Raw genomic sequence first — 26,725 nt, 5'->3', positions numbered from 1 at the left:
GGAACAGCAAGGACAGGGAAAACATCCTCCCTATACATGGTATGGCAGCCCTGACCTGGTGGTTGGAAAGGAACACAGGTACAATGATTAAAAATACCAAAAAAGAAAGTGGGCAAACTCAGTTGTCCAGAGAAGCTGTGGCTGCCCCATCCCTGCAAGTGTCCAAGGCCAGGTTGGACCAGCTTGGAGCAACCTGGGATAGAGGAAGGTGTCCCTGCCTGTGGCAGGGGGTGGAAGTGGATGAGCTTTATGGTCCCTCCCTACCCAAACCATTCCATGATTCTATGAATACAGGTACAAAGATTCTAAAAAAAAATGAAAGTGGTTAAACTCACCCATCTGGTGTCCAAGGGCAAGCAGGGACACCACAGAGCTCCATCAGCAACAGGCAAGGGATGTTCATCCACATTTACTTCCAAACATAGAAGAACTCCATTCTCAGCACCAGTCCTGCCTTTACTCTCCACCCAGTCGGTCTTCCAGGGCCCAGCTGTGTCCCTTTCCTGCCCAGGAAGAGGATGGAGGGGTCTCCCAGCAGAGGCAAACATCCCAACCAGCAGGAATGTCAGAGGCATCTGCAGGACCTCTCACAGACTGAGCTAAAAGAAATAAAACAGGGGGAAAAAAATCCAGAATTTGTCAGGACAAGACATAACAAAAGATCATCAGGTTCCTTTGCTGAAGTAAAAAACTCAAATCTAAGCACATTTTTCAGAGCCAATCCCAAAGAAAATTGGGGTTTTGCTTTCAGAAGCTTTCGTGCAGTTACAAACATGTCAGCCAGCTAAATTTCTGAGTGAGAGACTCTCCAGAATGAAAACTTGAGCCATTTAGTTTTAAAATAAGTCAGAAGGACTGAAGCTGTAATCCCACACGAGTGCTGGGTGGGATTCCTTGGCTGAAAATTACTTGTTCAGCTTCACCTGAACTTGGAGGATATTTTTGCTTGACCCCACGTGGCTCAGGCCCAGTGACAGGGACCTTCAGACCCCGGTCCTTGCAGAGGAGCATCAATCCTCAGGGATACCCCAGTGCTCCCTCAGTTGGAATAGGTGCTAGGATTTTTTGGTGGATGAGCAGCATTTCCCACTTCAATTTTAATTCTTGGTACTGTGGATCACTTCTCAAGCAGCCACCCTTCAGAGCACAGGCAGGGGGAAGAGATTCCTCCGTGCAACACCTCCAGTGTGAGCAGATTGCCCAAAGATCCCACGGGCAAAGGCAGAGGGAGAGCTCAGCAAACTCATCTACCATAAATTCCCTCACTCCTCCTGTGACAAACTGGCCAGCCCGTGTGTCCTGTTAAGGGGACAGGGCTCTCCGAGTCAGCTGAGCATCTCCTCCCTTCCCATTCCCAGGGGGTTTATTACTATGAATCATTAAAACACAGCCCAAATGGCCAGGAATTAACCCACGCACTGTCCCAGTGTGCAGCTCCAATCCCATGTGTTTGGCAATGTCCCAAAGTCATCTGCTGGAACAGTCACAGATGTACCCAGAGCAGCCCTACACCCCCAGCCTCCTCCTGCACCTTCCAGGGGCATCCCTGCTCTGTGCCCCTGGGAGCTGTGGGAAAGGGCTTCTCAGCAGAGCTGAGAGGTGGCAGTGCCTGGTTTTGGGTGAGGGTCAGTGCCCCCTGTGCTTGCCCAAGGTCAGCGAGGGATTAGAGCTGCCCTCACTGCCCACATCTCCTCACCGAGGGGTCTGTCTAGACAACCCTCCCTGCTGCGACTCCCAGGGCCCTTCCACGCACGGAAGTGTTCCGGAATTCTTGCAATTAATTCTCTGTCATCCCCAAACCAGCACTGCTGTGCAGAGGAGTGCCACAGATCAGCAATTAAGGGGCAGAGACAGACGGCCCAGGGAGGCTCAGCAGGTCACACCTGCGCTGCTCCAGAGCTGCTCTGGGAGAAGGCCCTTAGCAAGCTCCGGAGGGAACGGCGGCTCCCAAGCCAAACCCGAGTAATAAGATGATCTTGTAGGGGGCAAGATTAATCATTATTGGCAGCCAAGAATGTGCAAGTCTAACAAAAGCCAAAGGTTTTTTTATTACAGTCCAACTGCAGCTGGGAAGACAATGTTAGCTAAGAATCATGAAATCTATTGCAAGAATAAATTTTCTTTGAACCAAACCATAAAATGGGAGTAAAATCCTCTTAAGCCAGTGGCAGCTCCTAATGGAACAGACATTATTATTTTTTTTTTTTTTGCAAACCAAAAATAAAATTTAAAAAAAATTGCTTTAGATTATTGAGTGAATAGATCAGACTCCAAAACGGAAAATATTTACTTGAGCAAAACCTGCTTAAATTAATACCTGCCCTAATTAATTTTTAAGTTTGGGTTTATAATTGAATGGAGTAATGATGATGTTTTCTGCCTGTACAAACAGGGATTTGTGAAGCCTGTTTACCCAGAATTCAGGCAGGAGGAGAAGCATCTAGGAAAACTTTCCCAGGTAACATCAGCGCTGCTGCACGTGCCAGGGATGAGTCTGGCAGCTCCTGCAAGCCTGGAAGGTGAAGCCAAGGTCCCTCCTCACAGTCAGTCATTAAATTTCCTGGAACGCCTGACCAGGAGGTCAGTCTGATATTATCAAACACCAAAACTAGTACAGAAAAATGGAAGTCATTTCTCTCTGCAGGCTGATTCAGTCCCTGAATCAGGGCAAGCTTGGTGCACTCCCCCCTCAGTGCTTCTCCCTCGCTGCCAGAGAGCAGGAGAGGCAGGAAGGGAGTGGAACTCCGAGCATTCACACGGGCTCTGTACACCCAGGTGGAAAACACACCTGCACAATCCCTTCTCTGGGGCAGGCAGTGCAAGGAGGGAGCTGTGTCCTGTTCTGGGAGCTGTTCCCACTGCCAGACACTCCTCTATGCTTTGGAAAATCTGTCTTCCTCAGCTGTCAGGGGCTGCACTCCCTTCCCTCTTTCCAGAGGGTATCCTTGGATGCTCAGACCTTTCAGACCTCTAAAAAGTTTCCTGATCTAGATGTGGCCTCTGCACAGGGCATTTTTTGCATCAGCAAGTCAAGGGAGGGGATTCTGCCCCTCTCAGGTGAGACCCCCCCTGCAGAGCTGCCTCCAGCAGAGTCCAGCAGTAGAAGGATGTGGAGCTGCTGGAGCGAGTCCAGAGGAGGCCACAGAGATGCTCCAAGGGCTGGAGCCAGGCTGGGAGAGCTGGGGGTGTTCACCTGGAGAGGAGAAGGCTCCAGGGAGACCTTAGAGCCCCTTCCAGAGCCTAAAGGGGCTCCAGGAGAGCTGGAGAGGGACTTGGGACAAGGGCCTGGAGAGACAGGAGAAGGGTGAATGGCTTCCTACTGCCAGAGGGCAGGGATAGATGGGATATTGGGAAGGAATATTTGGCTGTGAGGGTGGGGAGGCCCTGGCCCAGGTTGGCCAGAGAAGCTGTGGCTGCTCCATCCCTGCAAGTGTCCAAGGCCAGGTTGGATGGGGCTTGGAGCAACCTGGGCTAGTGGAAGGTGTCCCTGCCCATGGCAGGGGGTGGAACAGGATGAGCCTTCAGGTCCCTTCCCACCCAATCCATTGTATGACTTTATGATTGGAACCCACTGAAAGCTCTCTGTGACTATAGAAGTCAACACTGCCCAAGGGCTGGAAATCCCACTGCACTGTCCTACTGGTTTTTGTTCGGTTTTTTTTTCCCCAGAAGCCCCTCCTCGAGGCTGAACTGACACATCCACCAAACACACTGAAATGCTCAGGAACAGCTGTCCATAACCACTCCTTATTCCCATCACCTGCACAACACATGGTTTTCCTGCAGACAAGGATTCCTGGAGCAGTTCCACAGCCCACTGGCATGGGGTTGTCCCCCCATTAGGGTCCAGCCTGGGAAGTACAACGTGGCCATTGGCTTGCAGCTGGCAGCCAACCCTGACATCCTGCTCCTGGAAGCACAAACTGTCTAGTAAGCGAGAAGAAGAGAAACATTTTATTCCAAACCTTCCTGCCTGGAAGCATTTCTGATCCTGGCTTGAGCAACTCACACTCAGCCCCAGAGTGTACACTTGAGTGTACGTCTGATGTCTTTTGGGGAGCAAGATGAGAAAGCACAGGGACCTTGCTGGCACGTCAGAGCTCTGTTGCCTGTGTTTTCCAGACAGGGACCTTGTTGCCAAGTGCTGGTGAGTGCTGCAGGCTGGTCCAGGCTCTCCACACAAATTACTGGTGCAGGTCTGGTTGTATGTTGTGGGCACAAAAATGAGAGAGAGACATGGACTCAATATTGAAATCTTAAAGTAAAAATGTGGAAGGTCCGATGACAGAGAAGGTGAGAGGCATTTCAGACCCAACCAGCACTTAAATCCAGGTAAGAAACAGGAAGTCTGTGGCAACAGCAGAATCATGGAGGCCATCAGAAAATATCACAAGTTAATCAAGAGTTGGGAGCAAGTAGAGTCCAGAGCTTGCCAGGAAACAACATGTCACCAGGATTACAGGCAAACCTTACAGGGCAGCTGTGATTCTGAAGGCCTGAGAGTCAAATTGTGATCAAAGAGTCGTGCAGGCACAAGAGGAAACAGCATGGAACCCAGAATCCCTCTCCTAAAGGCAAACAGAGGTGACTGACAGCACAACAGATCCTTCCCAACTCGCCCCCCAGGTCCCAGGAGGAATGGATGGAGGGCTGCTCACGTGACACTGACTGACATGCTGCAAGATTGTCTGTGGGAAAGGAACGAGAGGGGTAATTTTATTGTCATGTACCACAGGGGGGTGTAAGTAAAATCACAGCATGAGAAAATGACAGTGTATCTGTCTGAGGTCATTTGCATGCCCGGATAATCTGTGGGAGGAGAGCCAGAGTTGCTGTGTTTGACAGAGGCAACACAACAATGTGCTTGGGAATTGGCAGATTTGCAAGCCCTGAAACCAATCTCGTGTTTGCTGCTCCCAGAAACTAAAATGACCAGATTTAATCATTTAGGCTTTCAATGATTACACTTTCCTCCCTCGTTATGGGCTGTACGAGGGTGTCCTCCTGCTGAGCAAGCTGCAGGGATGGCACAGAGGGACAGTCCAGCTCGGAAGGGTGTGCACATCCCAAGGGCACGCTCGGGGGACACAAAGGGACTGTGCAGTGCTCCATACAGGTGAAGGAGCACAGACAGGCATGAAGGCAGACACTAGGGAGCAGCTGCTCTGGGCAGGCAGTATAGCCCACTAGTTTTTAGGAGGGATCTGGAAGAAGGAGAAAAGGCTTTGTTAGTGTTTCCAGGTTGCTCCTCCGCTGCAGAGGGAGTGACCTGGGAGAGAAACAGGGTGGCACGTTGGAACTGGCACGGCTGGCAGGACAACTCGGTACCTCTGCAGTGGAAAATGTAGCTGCTGGTTGGATGGAGCAGGGCCAGGAGAACAGGCCGTCTGCAGAAGGCACAGGCACTCCAGGGCTCGTGTGGAGGGAGATGGTGACAGGATCAGTGAGACAGGCTCTGCACGACCCTCTAACACTGCACTGCCAGAGGCTCCAGGAAAACCCCGATGATAAGGTGTGAGGTGCTCTGCACAGGACTGATAAGTGTGGCAGAAATCTGATTGCTCCAAAAACCTGGGCATCCCAAAGGGATTTCATCTGGGAACACAGGGAGGAGGAGCTGGATTTTAGAGATAACCTTTGCGCAGAACCACCTAGTTTTCAGCAGAGCCCAGATATGGGTATTTAGAGGCAGGTCAAGTCAAAGAGGACAGAGGGGGTGAGTGGATGGTGAGAGAGAGACATCAAGAAAGGAGCAGGGAAGAGCAAGCACAAGGAGATTTAAAACTCCTGAGCTGAAGGCAGTAGGTGGGTGTCCACGAAGGGCTGTCAGAAAGCAGACTGTGAATTAATTTGGACAGTGCAGGACGGGCTAGGAGGAAAGTGATTGCTCTGTGAGTCATCAGCAGGAGATTAAATATGCAAAATTTGTAAATAAGGTCACCCAGAGAGGGAATGCAGAGGAGGGAAAGAGGAGGGCTGGGCAAATGGCCAAGGATGGAGCAGTGAAGCAGCTGACAGTACTTGAGGATTGTCAAGCAGGACAGGCACAGCCTCATCAAGGCAGGGCCAACCCTGTCCTGCTCGGTGAGCAGAGGGGAATAACACACCCCCACCAGCAAGGAGACTTGTCACTGCCAAACCCAGAGAGAGAGCAAAACACCTCGTTGGTAGCCATAGACTGGAAAAGACAACCCCACAGCTGTAGCTGGCAGGGAGTTGTGTGGGAGGCTGTGCCTACCCAGCGTTACTCAGCTGCTTCCCAGGCACTGGAAGAGCCAGAGCTCGTGTTTGTGGCTGCAGGGGCAGGAGCAGTGGCATCCTGAAAGCCCCAGCTGACCCCAGGTTCCAGAGCCAGCTGGCCAAACGCCACAGCCTGAGCTCCCCCATTACCTGGAGCTGGCTGGGAAGCAGAAGGCAGCACGCAGGGAACGGCCCCGTTACCTTGTCACTGGCAACAGCCCCTCGTTTGTCAGGGAGGGATTCAGGCAATCGACAGAGGGGTGGGGGGTTGCAGGTGTTAAGCAGTCACCCTGAGAGCTGGAGACAGCAAAGAGAGCCTGAAAAAAAGAGGATTCATTTCTAGGCAGAGAGGGTCTTAGCAAGCCCCAGGCAGAGTGAGGGGAAGGGGGCTGGGAGTGGACCAGTGGAACAATGAGTACAAAACAAAGGGGCTGCATTAAAGGGACCCACTCTGGCGCTTGAACCAGGTTTAAGCAACTTTGCTGCTGCCTAATCTGAGGCTAATAACGAGCCAGATGTCTTACAACCTGGAAATGCCTGGCCAAGTCAGTGGAGAAGAGCAGGTGAGACACTTAACCCTTAAAGTAAGTGGTGTAAACGTTGTTCTGTTTCTGTTTGTGAGTGCACAACAAAAGCAAACTGCTTTGGGGTTTAAAGGTTTAAAGTTGCGGCCTGTTGGCAGCAGGATATTGTACAGCCCTGCTGTGGTGCTGAGCAGCCTCAGCATCTCTGTCTGGCACAAGCCTCAGAGGCAAAGTTGAGTGAGCTGGGCCCAGGGGTGAGCAGGAGAGGTCACCCCAAGGCCAGGCTCTGTGAAATGCAGAGTTAGTCAGGACAAGGTGGCCTGGCCCCTGCAGGGTGCTGCTTACCCGTTCCAGCAATTCAGAGGTTTTTATATGCAGCTCCATTTACAAGGAAACCCGGTCTGCAAAGCACAGCTTAGTCCAAATTCCCATTACAAGACTTCATCAGATCACTCTGGGCTCTGAGACCACTGTCTCCACACAGTAATAGCCATTATCCGCAGGCTTTGTGTGTGTTTATGTTACCCTTCCATTTTCCCTTCAGATATGACAAGCAATTCCTAGAAAATATGTTATAAACTCTTCTGCTCTGGAGTTCTGCCACCTCTGATTGCATTCATTTGAGCCAAGGATGTAGTTCCAAAGTAAATCAATAAACAAGACTTAAAAGGGTCCTACAGACCCAGGCTGGGGGCAGCACCACAGCCCTCCCCCTTCCCCAGTTATCTCTGTTGTGCTTCAACCTAACAAAACAAATGGGTGAAATCCAAACAGTAGAACACTTCCCAAAGCTCCCAGTGCTGCTTTACAGTATGGGAGTAGGGGCTAGGGCTGCCTTGCAGCTGGAGGGTCCCTGGAGTCACCAAATCAGTGTGACTGCTTGTCACAGTGCTGATCTGGGCCAGGGGGAGGGTCTCTCAGGGATCATCAGCAGGGACACACCTCATTGCCAGCCTGGGGTACCCATGGGTGGGCTGCAGCCAGGGTCTCCTGGTTGCCACAGGTGGTCCTGGAGACACCCAAGGAAACATCTCCACCCCCGTGAGGGACTGGAATGGCAAATCTGGAAAGCTTGGATTCAGAAAGGGGCCATGCACCCCAGTCTTCCTGAAGACACTGAGGCCCCTCAGGCTTGCTATCACATCCAAGGAAGCATATCTAGATTTACCTGGGGAGTACATATTCACCCTGAACCTTCCTTTACACTGCCTCGTACCTCCCAGCACCCCAAGAGCCATTTGGGAACAGGGAATGGTCCTTGGGAGCCTCCCAAGAAGCTGACAAGGCTGTACCTCCTCAAGCAGCTCCTCCAAGGTGAATCATAATGGACCCCATAAGCACAGTAAGGACTGCTGGCTAAACACTTCCCCAGGGAACAGCTGAGAGGTGGGTTATTCATCACCACCTGCTCCCCAGGATCAATGGATCAGGCACACAGGATGAGGATAACTTCCAGAGAAACCCCTGATACAAAGCCTGCTTGTATGCACTCACAGCAGGAGTTACAGAGCACATTAGCTCCACTGGTTGAATTATTTGGATTTGGGTGGTTTTTTAATTTCAAAATCTCCAAAGGCTGTGTAGACACAACGCTGACAGCTCAGCCAGAGAGAAGGGGGGCTGTGAGAACACCCCCTCACTCTGCCACCAAACAACTGCTGGGTTTTTACCTGGCTGCATCTTCAACTGAGATCTCCATCACCTGTGTGCTGCTGTTGTATTGGTGTGTCTGCCTGGAGATGACTCAGGACACTGTCTGCTGTTCCCAGCTCTGCTGCTTTCTCTCACTGTGAAATAAAAGAAACCATTCAGGGTGACAGTGCTCTCGTATTTTGGTTTTCTTCATGGTCTCTGTTTAGTGCATCTGTGCACTGCTTCCAAATCCAGCACTGCGTGTGCAGAGCCTGATTAGGGGAATTCACACCACCAAAATATACATCCTATGTGCTCTTCACGAGCAGTTACACACAGCCCTGGAAGAGCCTCCCACACAACACACTGGCACAGTGAAGCTCCTGCTAGAGACACGTGGGACAAGCAGTGCCCACGTCTCCTGCACAACAGGCTTGCTCAGCCCCGGAGTGCTGTGGGACCTTGCTTAAAGAAACGTTTTCCTGGGAATCAGAGAGAGATCCCACGAACTGCTGCTCTTTTTAGTGGGGCCTGTGCTCATTCGTAGAGCTATGGAGGCCATGTCTGACACCACAGAGGAGCTGTGAGCTATCCCAGCCAGTGAAGAAGGTTCCTCTGAGCTGCACTGAAGGACACAACTGCTGGAGGCCATTCCCATGACATTCCCATGTGTTCAGATCGTCCCTGTGCAGCACCAGGGAACTGAACTGCACACTCTGCTGTGGTGCCTTGGTTTCTCTCTGTGCCTCCAGCACAGGCTGCCCTGCACCTCACTCAGGCAAACCCCAAATTCAAGAGGCCAAACTGTTCCCAGTGTCCAGGCAAAGCAGCCCCTTGTCCCTGTACACCCTGTGGAGCAAGGGGAGCGCTCCCACCCTGCCCAGGCTGGCAAAGCCCCATCATGTGGCCCCAGTGCCACACTTTCTGCCAGAGCCTGTTTTCCTGTGGGGACCATGCTCTGCTCTGGGTGCCCGCAGCACTGAGCACCTTTGAGTGTGCTCAGCCATGGGGTAATTAATGAACACGAGTGGTCACTTCCATTATCTGCAACTTGAAGGCAACTCTGATCACGTCAGAGCTGGAGCTGCACTGGACCAGGGCACAGCCACACCTGGGGCTCCAGACCTTTGCGTGCTCGCTCTCCCCAGCTGCTCAGGGAGTCAGGTGGTGCCGTTCCTAGAAGGTGAATAAATTATTATTGCAAATTACTCTGATGAAGTGGCTTTTATTAGAAAGCCAGACACAAAGGGAGCTTGCTGATTGGCTCCCAGTGATGTCATAGCCAGCACAGCACTCAAATGCAGAGATGCGAATTTTCTCGTCTGTATTTTGCGTATAATTTTCATTTTCTCCTGGCAATAAAGACTCACCAGCAGAGTCTTTCACCTCGGGAGGGCGGTGGGGGGGGGTCTGTGCTGCTCAAGTGGCTGATGAAAGCAAAGTGGCCTTTGTTCCTCTGTCTTGCAGAGAACCCCAGGCTAACAGTTTGCACCCACAAAGGCACTGTGGTTTATTGTTCTATTACAAACCCACTGCTCCATTTTCTTAGGTGGGTAGCAGAGAAATTGGCATTTTTTTGGCTTGCATACACCTAAAATCATTCTGATCACAGAGATTTTGCTCTTTACAAGCTGAAGCTTAAAGTGCAGATAAAGCAACAGCCTGGGTATCATTCTGATCCTCGGCAAAAGGCGAGAACGAGGCTTTAGAAACAACCAGGCAGCAAAATCCAACTAATTATTTATTTTTCAAGTTTCACATCGTGGTTTTTCCTCCCTGCAAAGCCACTGTGAATTCTCAGGGAGGTCTGTCAGAGGGGCAGACGCAGCACCAAGCACGCTGCGCGTTCTCATTTCTCTTCCCTAACTGAACCTCGTATTGAACTTATAAAATTCGCCAGGCAAATGTTCCAGCTTTAATCATTCCTGGATGCAACAGGCACACTGGGACGACTCAAACAGTAGAACCCTGTGTGGACAGCAGGCATGGAATTATCCCTTGCCTCCCTGAACTGGAATGAACTCCCAAACCGAGGCAGCCACGTGAAGGCTGTGGTGAGCTCTGCAGCTCCCTCACGCAACGCGGCCGCAGTTCTGGGCTCCAGCCCTGCTGGACCTGGACATGGCAGAGTGGAAGGTTTTCCATACCTCCCTCCCTCCCTTATGTACAACCAAGGTGCAAATTTTGCTGGGAAGGCCAAGAGTAACATTTCCAGCCCTGGGAACAGTCTCTTCCCTGTGCTGTGCAAACACTGGGCTCTCCTCCAGCAGACCCAGCACAAATCCCGAGCTGACCTCCGGCACTTGCCCATTCCCCTTTGATTATGGCTCTGAAGCCATTTGTCCTGCAAGGGCAGAAAACAAAACACATCTATCACTGGGAAGATGCCCTGGAAACCCCCAGACAGTTGCACTGACGAAACTGGACACTGAGGGCTGCTGGAGAGCTCAAACATAGCTAGATTTGCTGTTCCCAGACCTGAGGTCACGACTCCCTGCAACATCATCAGCTCCACTTTATTCCAGGTGGCTTGAAGTTGGAAATCATTCTCCCTTATCACTGAAGATTTGCTGAGCTGCCTGCCCTCCGTGGATAACAGCAGCTGCCCTCAGACTCCTGGAGGCTGGATCTGAGGCTTTTGAAGTGCTGAGGGTGAAGGTGCAAGGAACAGGCATCCGGGAAGGAGACTCCTGACTGTGAATCAGAGTTAAAAAGGAATGGGAAGGCAGCAATCCTGGGAGAGGATGCTGGCTGAGACACACGGCCTGCATCAGCAAAAAGGGAACGGGCTCCCAGGTTTAAGACCTGGAACAGATTCAAAACACCCCTTTTAGATCTGACCTGCTTTCCTGTCTGAGGGAGACAGCGGAGAGGAGAGGGAGCCATGAATCTCGGATCCAGTCCCTGCTTTGCCAATGTGTGGTTTGGCCCTACATCCCTCTTTGCTTTTACCACTCCATGTGAGAGTAGAGGGTTATTAAAAGCATCAGAAGGATTTCAAGTAAAACAATTTTATTGTTTTTTAAGAGCTTTGTTATACATCTCTGGAGGTCTACCTTGGACCACCACAGACCAGCATCAGGAAGCTCAGAACAGCCTTTGGATATCGAATTACTGTTCAGAACCATATCAAATTCCAAAATTGCAACTACTGGCCAATAAAAGAAGCCTCTGTAGGACATAACACACCCACACAGATGGCACAGACCACAAAACCATCATGCTGGGCCTAACTCAGCTTCCCTTCCTCACCCAGAGCAGCAGCCTTGCCCTGGTCTGATTCCAGCAGCATTATTCCCCTGGGAAGCAGCTGGGCTCCAGAGAACACAGTCCCACCTACATCCCTGACCTCACAAGAGCCCCTCTATTGCTTGGCTTTTAATGACTTTGAGGGTTGGTGTCTCAGGCAGCCCCTCCCCTGCACTTGAGGACAGTATTAGAATCACATTTGGATTATAATACCCAGTAAGCTGTTCCGGGGTGATATGAATCAAAGCCCTGAAAGTGGGATTGCATTTAATTAATCGTGGCTGACAGATGAAGGTATTGATCGTAGATTGAGAGGTTCAGGACTGGCCTGGGGGATAATTGTTGCAGGGCACACTGCGTTAGGGTGATATTTTCTTCATTTCTGGCGACGTAGGAGGGAAGCAGGGGAAAAATAAGTGAATAATTGCAGCTAATTAGAACTCGCGTGTACATCCCAAATTAATTTGTCTGAATAATCAACCGCCACCAGCAGTCTGATCCAAAAGGAAAAGGAAACAACTGCCCAGAAAGATCTCAATTGCTCCCATAAATTCTGCAGTCCCAGGTCTGGGATAAATGTTTTACAGAGCTGAGGCCCTAAATACAGAAGGAGAACTGGACAAGATTATTGAGTGGAAACACTTGCCTTTGCTTAAGATGTACAATAGGTAAAAAGGACTGGGGGAAGCTGAGGGATGGCAGAGTGCGGAGGGGAGGCAGATGATGCTCTTGCCTTCACCTTCTTCCCATCCCTATCCATTTGCAACAGGCTGGACCGCCGGCAGCCTGCCCACCACTCCCTCGCCAGGTGGGACACGGGAGGTGCGGGATGGCGGCGGGGGATCAGCCGGGCCACCGCTGTCGCCGCGGGGTTAATAAGAGGTGTCTGTGCCGGCGGCAGGGGCAGATGGAGGCGAGGCTGCGGCAGCCCCGTGGGCTCACAGCGCCCGGCCCCGCTCGGGCCGCGGGATCCCCTAATCTCCCACGGCAGGGAATGATCTAGCAGGGGGTTAATAAAAGGACTGGCGCAGAACAAAAAGCCTGTCAACCGCCACAAGATGTGCTCTCCACCCCTGCCGCCCCCCAGGAAATTAAAAACTGCAGCCCGTGGCGTGCGGTGTCCCTGCGGGACCGGACGGGGCTCGGGGAGAAGGGTAGGACGGGAAGGGGGAAGTTGGGAGTCAAATGTTTGTCCCAGCTGTTGTTTCTGATGCGAGATATCAAGTGCTCTTACTCTAAAGGACCATACTACCTGGTCTTTCCAAAGCTTATGAAACCACGGCACATTTCCGTGAGCTGTTGCCAGCAGCTGCTCTTGGAGACCATCCACTCGATCCTGCCAGGCTGGAGGGCCAGGCTGCTCTGCCTGACACCGCCGAAGTCCGTGCTAGCACGTTTCCATGGAAATGGGAAGAGAACGAATGCCTGTGACATGATACACCTTTTCTGATGTAGATTTGGACCATTTCTAACATCTCTTTCTAGTGACAGCCTTCAGGATTGAATATTTTGCGGGCACAACCAAAACAGAACAAGAAGGGGGAAAAGACATCTGATGTTATGAATCAAAACCAACCATCCTTTCTGGTGAGCAGCAGTTGAACTCGAAAGCACATTAATCCCCTAAAACAACCTTCTAGGTAAAGAGACTCCCGCACTAAATATAACGTAATTCGCAGGCTCCTTATTTCTCAGAGGCGAACGGTGACGATCTGTCCCTCCCCTCTTCGGCCTGTTTGGGATGAAGTTTCCATCCCCGTCTCCCCTCGGAGGGGGATCCCTGCGCTCGGGGGTTCCCTGGCTGCCGCTGTGAGACCAGCCCGGCAGCGCTGCGGCAGCGCGGGCCCGCAGCGCCCTCTCCCGCGGCTCCAGGGCACCCCCGGCACCGCAGCATCCCGCACACGGGCACCCCCGGCACCGCAGCATCCCGCACACGGGCACCCCCGGCACGGACACCCCGCAGCATCCCGAGGGCGGCCCGGCCTCCGGACAGGTCCGCGGCCGCCCCGGGGCATCGCCTGCAGAGAACTAACCCCGGCAGCGCCCAAAACAGCGCCGACTCCCACGCACCTTGGAGGGATTTTGGCGAGACAGTGTCTGTGCTTCCCTACTGCTTCCCAGCAGCGCTGGGCATTTCAGATAACGGTGAGGAGGTTCACGGAGGCTTTGCGGGGGCCTGAGTTTGGTATCTGCCAGAGGAGTGAGGAATAAAGCAATTCTCCTCCTCTTGGACGCCGGTCTCTGCTCATCACCCAAGGTGTGGCTGCACCTCGAGGTGTCCTGAGCAGCCAAAACCTCACCGGTCTGCTCTTGTACCACCACTGGGGGGGATTTATAGAGCCTCTCAGCAGCTGCTCCTGTCTCCCACTGTCCCAGCACTGTGCTCCAGGCACCTTCGTGCCCACACCACAGACCTGCCTGCCCTGGGACCTCATCCCTGCACCCGTCGGTGCAGCAGGATACGCTTCAGGAGGAGAAACACGAGACATTTGCGAAGCCAAAAGCAAAACAATGACAAATTTCGTCTCTGTAGGGAGTTTGCCTGGTTTGCTTAGGATTATTATCATTTTAAAGGGCAAGTTACTGCTCCTAGTGCTGGGAGCCAAGGAGCTTCATGAATACAGATGCATTGCACAGACAGAATAAATAAAGTTCATCCACAGTTGTCATTTTATATTCCGAGTGGGTGAAAATGAGGTGTCCCATCCCCAGGAGATCCAGAAAGGGCTCTGGCCCCTTCATTAGACCCAGAGAGGAGACTGGACATTAAACATGGCCTGAGATGCCAGGCCTGGCTCAGTGATTCCACACTGCCAGGAGAGCAATGTGCTGGAGAAGTCAGCCTTCCTCCAGGGAACACCACTCCCGGGAAGCACAGGTTTCCTGGCTGCCAGGAAAACACTTGAAAACTGGAAACACTCCTGCCCTTCCTCAGTGAAAGGGACCAGCATCAGAGCCAGACCCAGCTACAGCCACAGAACATTCAGCACCACATGATGGTTGCTGGAATAAAGTCAGCAAACGAAATGACAAATGAAATCAAATGGGATCTCAATTGAGCAGAACATTTCCCTTGGCCCAGGGCTCCCTGTGAGCCAGAAGCAGCAGCACTGTGCCATGTCCCAGCCCTGCCCTCCCCAGCACGGGCACTCGCAGCATCTGGCCAGATGTGCCCTTGGGTCCTACCCTGGCTTGTGCACCAGCACCTGCTGCTGAGAAATGGCTTTTTGCAATATTCCTTCCTGCTACATCCATCCCAGACAGCAAAATTAAACATCACATGTTGGATGTCCTCACAGATCTGCGTGGCCAAGACATCCCCTGCAACACCAGCCTTGATTCACACACCACCTGACCTCAGTCTGTTTGGCACTGATGGGATTTCCCCCAGGCTTGGGATGGTTGTTCCTTCTTTTGCTGCCGTTGTGAAAACTCCTGTGCGTGCTGTGTGGGAGGTGAGAGGTGGGTGGGTGCAAGCCAGTGCTGTGCTGACAGGAGGCTGCTTACACGAGGTTGTAACGGGGCTGAGAGTCTGCTCTGTGCTCCATGACAAGCTGGCAGCTCTGTGTTTCTCCTGCCTGTTGCTGAGCACATCCCAGACGACCACGTATATCCCTGTCCTCCAAGTGTCATTCATCCTACACCTGCAGTGGGTGTATGTACTTGTACTTTCAGTGAACTATGAGTGAGCATTTACCTGCTCAATGGGTTCTGCAGGCTTCCAAGTGCATGATTTATCCTCAAAAAGCAGTGTAACACTGTTAGGATCTGCTCGTGGTAGTTCCAGGTGGTCTTTTGTGCCAGTGACAGAGGATTTGGCTTTTCTTAGCACTTTTCTGCTTTGCCTGGGTTCTTCCACCACTGCTGGCTATGGTAACATGGAGAGCATCAGCTTCAGGGCGTGCAAACACCAAAAAATGAGGAAGTTCCCCTCTTGGTGCTCTAGGCTGAGGAACACATCGAGTCCAAAAGAGACACGGGTAAGTTCCACGTGCCCCCGAGTCTATCACTGGACATTCACCCTCCCCTGACATCGACCATTGCACCAGGCTGCCCTGTCCCCCTCCAGCAGCCCCAAGGACTCCCCTCTGTTTGCTCTGTCTCCTGCAGATGTGTTTGTGACAGTGCTTGACACGGCATTAACCTCAGGAGGGTGACAGTGACAGTGTCCTGACAGAGCTGTCCTCGCTGAACCAGCACCAGTGCACACCCCTCACTCACTCACTGATCTGGGCAGGCTCCAAAGCCACCTCTCCCTCTGCACTGCCCACAGCTCCCTCCCGAGCTCAGACCAACTGTTATTCCAGCAAAGAAGTGAATCCCAATAACGTGAGGACAACTGCAGAGCCCCAGCTTTGCAGGGACTGGAGTTTACAGTTTGTAAACTTCCAGGGTGACACTGCAGATGAAAATCAGAATGCACAGAACACACAAAAGGAATCTTTAAAAAGCATTTTCTGCTTTAGGCAGCCAAAGAGATGGCCAGATCTAGATTCACTAGGTCAGCCTTGTCTGAGATATACAGGTCCTTCTCCTTGCTTTGTCCTTCTTTCTGACTCCTTCCCTTTCTCAAATACACCTTATCTGAGTCTCCTGCCATGCAGCTCCCAGGTCAGTCTTTCCAGTGGGCTGCAGGAGCTTATTTGTTGTCTTCAGGCACAAAGTGGGACTTCCCTGGTGCCCCTCAGTCTTGACAGAGTAACAAATATTCACAGCTCTGTCTTGCACAGTTCTCAGATCCCTGCTAACTGCACCCAAAGTTTGGTTGATGCCCTCTTTCTCCGTGTTTTCCTTTACTCAGAATAAAGATCTCATTTTCCCGCTGCCTTGTGGTATTTGTGATCTGCCAGGTTGCTCAGGGTCCCAGCTCTGTACCCTCGTGTCCTTTGCTCGTCACACAGACACAACCTGCAGCACTGTCATTTCAGCAAAATACGCCAAAGGCATTTTGGGGGCACTAACAGTGGCATTTTAAACTGCTCCTTGGGGATTTGATCTCCTCCTTCTTAGAATACCTTCTGTCCTTAAAATACAGCTTGAACTTTTCACATGAGACCAAAACTGCTAAACTTTCCTGTGCTATTTAGAGGCATCTTTGCTCTGTTGATAGCAGTGACATGCACAGGAAAGCTCTGCTGCCACTCCATTTACTGGCAACAGATGACACAGTCACCTCTCAGTTCCTATCACTGAGACCTGCCGTGGCTGCGTCACGTGGGTGTAAATGTCTCCCTAACAGTTTTCCCTTTGGAAGGGCTAGATGAAGGCTTGAAAATACATGAAAGGTTTGGAAGGAATCTGGAGTTTACACATCCTAATGGTCTCTGAACTGGCAGCACATGCCTTTCCTGGGTCAAGTCCTGACCCCAGGAACCCAGCAGGTATCTGCCACAGGCTGTTACAGCAAAGTAGGATTTCATTTTAGGTTTATTCCCCCAGCTCTTGTTAGCAGACTAATGACTTTGTGATTATGATTTGCCTCAGCTTCTGTCTTGAAGATGTGTCTGCACCTGCCTGAGAATGTCTCTGGTACTGCACCGACTGCTGCCCCTCCCTGCTTGCTGTGCTGCTGAGACACTGAATAACCTGCATGGGAAACCCTTCCCCTGGGGTGAAGGATGGCAACACTCCCCTCATTTCACAAAAAGGCCAAGGGAAACGTTCCTGAAAGCTTCTGCCAGCCCAGGAAATGAACCTCAATCCCTGCTCAGAGGGATTCAGGTTTAGGACATACAGCACCAACCAGCCCTGTCTGGAGCTGGGCAGAACCTTGTCCTACCTCCCTTGCCTGTTACCCAGGAGCAGCACAGGGCTCACAACTGTTACTCTCTGTCCCGCCAGGCAAGAGTTGCTATTTCAGTGGGAACACTGAAGGCTGATGGAAATCTGACAGTCCATGGCTAAGCTGCACTACAGCGCCAGCTGGGAAGTGGGTGGTAATGAATCTTTTGTCAAATAGTTAAACTGCCTTTTCTCCACATTAATTAATTCACAAAGAACATATCCCTCCATGGTTTCACAGCTGCAAACAGAGCCAGTCTCGCCTCCCCTGCACTATCTGTCAGTTGTACCACAAAGAGTGGAAGAGCTCGCTCTGTTGTTACTCACGTGATGAAATCATGGGGGAAAAAGAAAATCCCTGCCCTGGCTTTCAGTTCACCTGATGTTCTGAGCTGCCCCACATCGATTTTTCTACAGTTACACCCAAACAGCTGGTTCTGCCTTGTGTTTTGAGCTGATCCACAGGGCCATGACCGCAGGCAGGAGCCCCACCACAGACTCACAGCCCGGCACTCAAGGCACAGTTCTATTTTCAGCCCGAATTTACCTCCGTTTGTATTAAATTCCAGGTGTCTGTTTGATATCTCTGCCGCAGTGGCAACCCTCAGATCACATTTGGCTTCCCATGGACCAGATCCAAGGAGTGATGGACAGCTGGATGAGTGCCCAGCTGAAAGCTCAAGAGCCCAGCAGTGAGAAGCATCTCAGCACCTGTGTCTCAACAGAGACAGGAACAGGCACTGCCCTGGAAACCCAGCTGTCCATGGGCTCCTGCTCCTCATCTGGTAACACAGATATCTGGATAATCTCAAAGCCTGGTCATCAGGTGCTTAGTGCACAGCTGTGCCCTTTCCCAGCCCAGTGTCCTGTGTAGCTGCCCAGACTTGTCTTTCTCACCTTCAGCTGCCAGTTAAAGTGCTAAATCCACAGCAGACTCCAAAAAGTTATCAGCTCCTTTCCTGTAAGGGAGCTTTGTTTGGGAAGGCTTCCTCACACACCTCCATATTTGGCATCTTAGGACTCCACTTGAAGTGAAACCCAAGCTCAGTAACACCTCTCCTCTCCAGAGCAGGACACCAGGCAATCACAGCACGTCAGAGTGTAGACTCCCAGAGCCCCCAGTTTCACCTCTGGAACAGTGAGATACCTGGGAAAGGGAGAGCCAGCCATCCCCTCACTGCTCACCCTCTAGACACAGAGGACTTCACAGCCCTCTACAGCATTCCTGGGGAGTTCAAAGGTTCCTGTTTAGTCAGCTCTTCCTTGTACAGAGGCTGGTCCAGAAGAACAACTTTTGTTCTTCCTTGCTCATTTTTTTTATACCATGTAGTTTTTGAGGTCAATGGGCAACCAAAACTGTCCTTGTAAGCCTGTGTGTGGCTAAAGAGTGTTCTGTCAGCAGCTGATTCCTCAGGAGCAAGTCATTGAAAAGTCTAAGTGTTCCCTTTGGAGATGAATGACCTCCTCCAGACAGCAGATGGAGTAGCCACTTGCTGCTGAGGTCTTCTGCACATGTGATGTTTCAGCTTGAGGCAAAACAGGAAGGAATAAAGTGACCTGACAATCTGTCTTGGCCTCTGCTGAGAAGGGAAATGTCATTGCAGTCATTTCCAGAGAAATCCAGAGAGCAGCAGAGGTAGAAAAGTATCAGCTTGCTTTCTTCTATATTTGGGTAAAGATGAAGGAGGAAGAGTCTTTCTCAGGATGTCCAGCATGGAGAGGCTTTCAGTGCCTTCTCTCTTCCCTTTAGCCCATCTGCCTTGTCTTGCAGAGCACAGCAGAGTGGTCCATCAGAGCTATAGGCACAACAGCCATTTCTACTGGAGGTGTGCTGTGCTCTGGGGCAGGGAGATCAATCACCCCGCCCCCCCAAAGCGCCTGAGGACACTGCAGAAAGCATTCAGTCCTGCAGGACTCAGGAAGCACCATGAGGACACTGCAGAAAGCATTCAGTCCTGCAGGATTCAGGAAGCACCATGAGGACACTGCAGAAAGCATTCAGTCCTGCAGGATTCAGGAAGCACCATGAGGACACTGCAGAAAGCATTCAGTCCTGCAGGACTCAGGAAGCACCATGAGGACACTGCAGAAAGCATTCAGTCCTGCAGGACTCAGGAAGCACCATCTCCGAGCTCACAGAACGGACACAGCATAAATCATATGCACACTTGCAAAAGGAAGTCTCTGGAGCCTGAGCTGGTTGGTCACCCAGCAGTTTCCCTGGGAACCCACCCGGTTTTCACTTTGATCTCTTTTGGTTAGTGACCTTTTCTTATCATACACGTTGTCCAGCCTAGAGGCAACACATCCTCACAAGACTTACAGGTGCCACAAAACTACAAAGGAAAAAGGAATTTCACACTCACAAAGCCTCAGCAATATCTATGCAGTCACTACAGCAAAAGCAGACCTGAAATAATACTTAAAAAGGACAGGTCGTGTTCTGGATTTCTGTGGTTTCTCGTGTTTATAGTTTTATTTCCAGATTATAAGATTTTTTTTTTGAAATCTTTTTCAAGCCCTTCCTCATACAACCAGTTTCAACACTCTCTTGCTTCTTCACCTCCTCTTTATTTTATAAAATATTTTCTGGGTGTTCTGACTGTGCATCACTTTTCTCAGCCATGCTTCTACTTCTCTGATCATTGTCTCTTTGTGAAAGAGGTTAGAGATCTCTTCTACCAACTCAAACAAATCTGGTTCCATGTGCAGCCACAATTCCAACCCTGGTTTCATTTTACACCAAACACTCCATGTCCTGTGCTTCCTGTCACTCACACAGAAGGAAAATACCAGAGACGACTCTGTCACAGCAAATTCTGTGGCTCAGACCTCTGTGGACAGATCTAGAGCTGACAGCTTTGCCAGGCACCACTATTTATGAGCTGTGCCTGTTAACACACAACACAGGGATGTATGTGAGTGCTTTACAGAGTGAACTATGAAACACACAAATAGGTTTGGCAGTCCCAGAGGTGAAATTCTGAAGCAACTGCCTCTCTGAAGACCAATACACACTCTCATTGCAAAATCTGATTCAGGGTTCAGTTAGCATATTAAAATATGCTCAGCTCACAATATTGCATAAGGCACATCCTATCAGTCAGCAGATCAGCCACCCCTGGGAGAGCAGAACAGTCCAGACTGCCACAGCCTGGAGTTCCTGCAGCTGGAGCACAGTCTGGGCTCACCTGGCTGGCAGGTGCTGAGGAACAGGCAGGGCTCAGGAGGGTGGAGCAGGGGAGGCCCTGGGGCTGCTGTGCAGTGTCTGACTTCCTGTAAGGCAGGACCTACCAGGGTGAGCAGTGTGGACCTGATGTCACCATCACCTCCTGCTGTCCCCACCCTGGGCCATCCTCCACAGCTCTGTGTGACTGCAATGGCAGGATGGCAGCTGAGCACAAGACCTGCTCCCCACAGAGACAAAGCCTGTGCCCGAGCCCCACCCTGGCTGTTCCAGACGGGCATGTGACCCTCACTGAACGGGAAACACAAACAGGCTGTTTCCATACAACGCTGACAGCACGAGTGTATTTTTGCTGGTCAAACAGATAAAGCCTTTTGCCTCCCTCCTGCTCACAGAAATCTGACTTGAGGCTCTCCAGTCCCCTGCAAAGTACTCTCAGCAGTCCCCCCCAGCACTGCAAGGAGACAGACCTACAGCACAGCCAACACTTCGGCTTCTCTATTCTGGGCTCCCCAGGCCTGCCTAAATCCTTCTGCCACAGTCCTCTGCCACAGCAAGGGCTTCAACCACAGCCTGAAGGGCTGTAAATCAAAGGCTTCTCAGACATCTAGCTTTCAGGAGTTTTCTGGAGTGGTAACAGAACTCAGGGTTGCACTTCTGGCATGTAATTTTGCTGGTGGGGTTTGTGAGTTAGAGGTACATGGTGAGGCTTTAGCAACACCCTCTGTACCACAGGAGCGAGGTCACGCTCAACAGAAACCAAACATTTCAAGGCACGTTCACAACCAACGACACCAGCACTGCTGTTAGTGCTGCAATGGTGTGAATATAAATTACAACATCTATAATGCAGAATCCAAAGTGTGTATGAAGAGATACAATCTGCCTAACGCTCAGCAATGGGAATGCAAATTGGAATGATTTAGAGGACTAAAGAATAACTTGAGAGTTTTGGTTTCAGAGTTCCTTCCCAAAGATAAGACTGAGCATCTGTCAGTCATCTTCTCTCTTGCCAAGTTGAGAATACATGAAAACACTGAAAGCATTGCTCTGCTCATAGATACCCATTCTTTTTTCTGAGCAGCACAACACACCTGTAACACACCTAATCACTCACATGACTGTTGACAGGGCCATACCTGACAGATAAACAGGGGTTTAGCTGCCCTGTTGTTCTGCAGCTCTCAGCACCTGACAGTTGGAGTCTCACGGGGGCCAGAATGGAACTGCAATCACAACACCTTCAGACCAAGGTTTTCTCACTTCCTGAGCATAATTTCCTGACCTGTCTCCTCCCCACAAGGTTTTTAGTTGTTCCATCTCTATCGATCTGAACCATTTGCTCCAGAAGCAAGGCGACTGCTCCGGAGCTCAGCACTCAGTGCCACCACCTCTAATTGCTCAGGTGTTCCCCGGCACAGGTGGGGGGTCACGCCCGCTCCAGTTCCCGTGTATTTTCTGGAAGCCAGGCTGATCACCACGGGGTGTGAGCCACCAGCACTGCAAATCCCAGCAATTTGGCTCCAACTGAAAGAAACACATCAATTTGGATGTGGATGTTGCCAGCTCCAGCCCCGGGGTCTCAGCCAAGATGGAAACCATTCCAACCCTCACTGCTGAGCTCTCAAAAACTGGGAGGGGGCAAGGCCTCTGAGGAAGGAAGATTCATAACCAGGGAGAGAGGGAAAGAGATTTCCCGTGCAGCAACACTCACTTCTGCAAAGCAAATCTGTCCAACATGGCTCAGATTCTGCAGAACATCCACACAACTGGCATCTGACAGCTTCAGACTCTTCCCAACCCTCATTCTGGGAACAGACCATGCTGATACCAATTATTTTAAACTGGGATTTGCATCTTTCCCGTGTGATTCTACTTCTGAAGTGCTGCACTACCGAGGAGAGGTCTGCAACTGCCAAGACATGAAAGAGTGTTTGTTATTAACACATCACTATATAATTAGGGGCTTAGCAGGGGGCTGGGCATTCACATGCTTTTTCCTCTGTTGCTGACAGCACAAGATGGAAGTCTCCAGGTATCCCGTTAGGTGACAAGTGAAAATGAGTTCTGCAGCCAAAACCAGGCAATTTGGCACAATTTAGTAGAGAGATGGCATTTTCTGCTCAAAAAGGCCCAGAATTGGAACAGCACGAGGTGTTACAGACCGAGACTGAGCTGTGCTGGCCAAGCTGAGTGGGTGTCTCATGGAGCAGAGCAGCAGTGGGTGCTGAAGTCCAGGATTGAGATCTGCTGGCAGAGCTCGAATGGGGAATGTTGCCCAGTTTCTGAGAACAACACAGAGTCTGTATTTTAATTAGAGTTCCTCTGCTCATCTGCATGGCTCAGCACAAACTTCCTGAATTTTCCAGGCCTTTTGCATCCATCCAGAAAGCCTACCTTGCACTTTTTCCTCCTAGTCCCCCAGTGAAGCCTCACCAGTAGTGAGCACTCACCCCGATGTGTTCTCCTGTTGGCTCCCATGAAATGTGACAGGTACACACCCATTCCATGGACATGGATGGATATACGATTCTGTAAAGAGTGTCCAACTGGGATTAAATGAGGCCTGTGATCAAAGGCAGGGATTTCAGGGAGCAGTCTGATAGCAGGGAAGGCGTGATGACACACAGATCAGTGAGCTGGACACACAGAACCGGAATAACTGACTCCGGGACTCCTGGGAAAGGCAGACAGAAGGGCTGATAAGATGGGAGTGCTGGACAGGACCATGCAAATCCTGCCCTGGGTGCTGCCCAGTGTTTATCAGCTCCAGCTAAAGATTCCATGCCAGGCACTATGGATACGCATGACCGGTCCCAGCAACAATAAAGGAATTCATGGTTTGGAAAAGCTCCTCCCCATCCCGAATTGTGCACAGGCCTAGAGCTTAACTGGCCAAAGTAGGTCAGAGGGAACGGGTTCATCTGCATACGTAAATTCAACTTAACAAGGAGTAAAGGCAATTGCTTCAAGCTTGTGAGTTCAAAGTAAGAAAAACAGGTCTTCAGAGCTCCTTGGGAATTGGAAGCTTTGGCTTTCACCCCTCCCTGCTGTTTCCTCCCCTCGCCCACCCTCAGTCCCTTTCCTCTTGCCTCCTGCCTAATGAGGGTCTGGCAAGCCCCCATTTTTCCAAACCAAGCCCGCGGTCACAAACTCGGTGAGGTCAAAAGCTCACACACAGAGGGCTGTCAGCTCCGAGTGGCTGTGAGAGCAGGTGCCATGTGTGCAACCCTCCATAGCTAATCTTCAGACAAGCAAGGAAACACAGCTTTTGTCTGCTTCCTGCAGAAAAAGTCTTTCCACCTTTCTTCTTTTTTTGCTGAAGGGAACAAGTTCCATTTCCAGTAACTGAAGACTGATTAAAACCATTGTCCCCCTACCACCTCCCAGTCACAAGCAGCTCAAAGCATGAAACAGCGTCAAGAAAAAGATCTCCTATACAAAGGACTTCATAAAACCAGGAAAAAGAAACAAGCGGAAACTGTTGACATTGAGTTTTAACTCTTTCCATTCTAAAAATCCCACAACTCTTACCTTTCCCTTCCCATGCTTTTAATAAAAGTACTCCTGTGAAAACTCTTGGAATCAGTGTGTCACATCTTTGAAATGACCCAGAAGGAACCAGCTTGCTATTTCCATAATTAAACAGGTATTTAATTAATACCTTTTATTCAGCCTGAGTCAACTCCTATGAATTCAAGAGCCCTGTGTCCCTCTCCATTACCTCTAACTAAAATTCATTGGGCACCAGGTGACTCAAGGGAGGGAAATAAGGAGCCTGAGTTCAGTTCTCAGTTGACAGTTTCACCTCTAATTTGGCTGTTTGAGGCAAATCTAGATCTCCATTGGCTTAAAAATAAACGTCAACCAAGAAATGGCTGTTTAGCTCTTTAGCTGAACATGTTCTCTGAGGGAACCTGTCTTTTTCGAAACCTTTTATTTTTGCTGGCAGATTGTAAAATGAATCTTTCAATTACCTTTACAGCCTCATTCGAGTCCACTGCAGAACTGTTCATGGAGGTTGAACTCCAGCAGTTTATGGAGACCAAACAGAGGCGGCTCCTCCTGAGCAGCTTCAATTTTGTTGATGCGGAAACTGAACCTGTTGTAAAAAAAGACAACTTTAGTCTTCAGGGCAGCAACTGCATTAGCATCAGGTGACAAACTAATCACCCCAAAATGGACGCATGGCTGAATTCCCCAAAGTGTTGCTGTGTCAGATTGTGTGCTGCCAAACCCTCTGCTGACACAGGACTAATAACGGGGTCCCCGAGCGGTGCCAACGCTCTAGGTCGCAGCTGCCCCCAGGTACGTCTAATTATGATGTTCTGTGACAAGGCTATAAATACCCACAGTCCCACAGGTGAAGCCCTGATTGCAGCAGGGTTTTGGGGCAGGTGTTTGCTCTGTTCTCACACTGCCTGCCTGGACTGGAGGGCTGTTCGTAACAGCAAGAGCCTCGCAGGCCTGTGCCCTGGGGAGTGTGGAACCAGTGAGGTTTCGTAATCACAGAGATCAAACATCAGCCAGAAAAGCACTGAAGGGGAAACAATTAAATTTGTTCAAATGAAAAAGCTACTGACAAAACCCAAAGACCACCTGAGCAAAGGAAAAGGGGGGTTTACATATTAGCAGAGCAGCTCTGGAGGGCTGAACATGGTCTGAGAGGAGAAGATGATCACTCTGTCGTGAGGCACTTCACCAGGAAGTTATTTAAGGATAAAGAACTGTTTGAAGAATTCCTTGAAGAACAGAGAAAGCTGAAGAGCCTTTAGTGTTTTTTTCAGCATTCTGTTCTTAAAGATTATTACATTATAACACTTTAGGCTTATAACCCAGTCAGTGCCCAAGATCACTGTTCACCATCCACTACCAGGTCTCACTCTCTCCTCCCCCAGCAACTCTAGTCCCCATCATCCCCCTGTCCTGACAACTCTGCCTCCTTGGTGCTCTGAGGAGCAACTTCAGAGGAACAGAATAAATAAATAAATGAGGAAGTCCTTTATGGCAATGACCAGTAAGAAATGGAACCTGTTGGGTAGCCAAATGAGCCCAGAGGGCCAGTCATGAATTCATAACGGCTGCTGGCTGAACACCAATCCTTGCACCCTAAATAGTGGGAAAAAAATCAACAACAAAAAAAAGCATTCTGCTATCCCATCTCCTTTACTGTTTGCTTTGTCAGACTCTGAGGAGATGACAATCACTCACAACACAGAACTGAATAAGAAAATTATCGGCTGCCTCAGCCAACGCACTGTGGCACAGAGTTGTCAAACTCTTGCAAATTCTGTCGTAAGTCTCCGAGCGAATGTTCCTGGGATTTCTAAAGAAGGCCAGAAAAACTCCCTTTCACTGAAAAGGGAAACCTCCCTTTTTCCTCACTACAGCACCTCTGTGCTGGATGGACCAGGCAGCAAAGGGCGCTCACAGCCCCTGCTCCCAGCACGGGCTGGGGGCAGGTCTGAGGAGGGCAACTCACCCTGGAGAAGGCACGCAAGAGAATGAAACCAGATGTTACAAAAAAGAATATAACGCTAGGGTTGGTGCTCAGCTTCAGTCAGCGTTTGGTTTGCTGGACACAAGCCATTAGAGAGCCTTTGGTGCGAGGCAGAGGAGCTGGGGGACCACAGCCACAGGCACTGCGCTGCTTGGGCAGCGTGGAAATTCAACACAGACCCACACGCGTGTTGGGAAACAAGGAACTGAGAAAAGGAGCGCCGTGAAGAGGAACCCAGGGCAGGGGAGGTGGCACCAGGTACAGAGGAAGACGCAGGTACGATGCCCAGCCACGCTTCAGCTCAGCGCTGCTGAGGGACCTGACACCGTGGCAGCACTCACCGCGGGCTCCTCGCCCCGGTTCCCCGCTGCCGGAGGGCCCGGGGGCCCGGTCCGGCGGCCCCGCCTCGGCGGTGCCGTGAGGGAGCCTCAGCCCCGCCATTTCCCCTCACGACGCGCCGCCCGCGCTATTCCCGTACGGGGTTACGCAGGTTGCGCAGCCGCCTCGCGGGGCCGTACGCAGGTGGCGTAGGCGGGAGCGCTATTCCCGTACAGGGTTACGCAAGTTGCGCAGCCGCCCCGCGGGGCCGTACGCAGGTGGCGCAGGCGGGAG

At 50.9% G+C, this 26,725-nt stretch overlaps 1 long non-coding RNA gene across 5 annotated transcripts in view; it reads right to left on the bottom strand.

Moving 5' to 3' along the window:
- The window catches only part of LOC120323564, an 81,173-nt gene extending 54,658 nt beyond the window's left edge, over positions 1 to 26,515 (bottom strand). For 4 of the 5 annotated variants that reach the window (XR_005564140.1, XR_005564138.1, XR_005564139.1 and 1 more), the window contains exons 1-4: positions 26,455 to 26,515; positions 24,591 to 24,715; positions 8,435 to 8,551; positions 336 to 599 (exon numbers count right to left, since the gene is read on the bottom strand). This is a non-coding gene — a long non-coding RNA (uncharacterized LOC120323564). The remainder of the gene's footprint in view (positions 1 to 335; positions 600 to 8,434; positions 8,552 to 24,590; positions 24,716 to 26,454) is intronic. The other variant, XR_005564141.1, reaches the window with a different exon arrangement.
- Positions 26,516 to 26,725: the final 210 nt, after the last annotated feature.

Source organism: Pipra filicauda, unplaced genomic scaffold (genome assembly GCF_003945595.2).
Source record: "Pipra filicauda isolate LSUMZ 115617 unplaced genomic scaffold, ASM394559v2 scaffold287_size946512_pilon, whole genome shotgun sequence".
Classification (NCBI taxonomy): Eukaryota; Metazoa; Chordata; class Aves; order Passeriformes; family Pipridae; genus Pipra; species Pipra filicauda.
The sequence above is the reverse complement of the archived record's forward strand: the minus strand, read 5'-3'. Positions and strand labels throughout refer to the sequence as shown.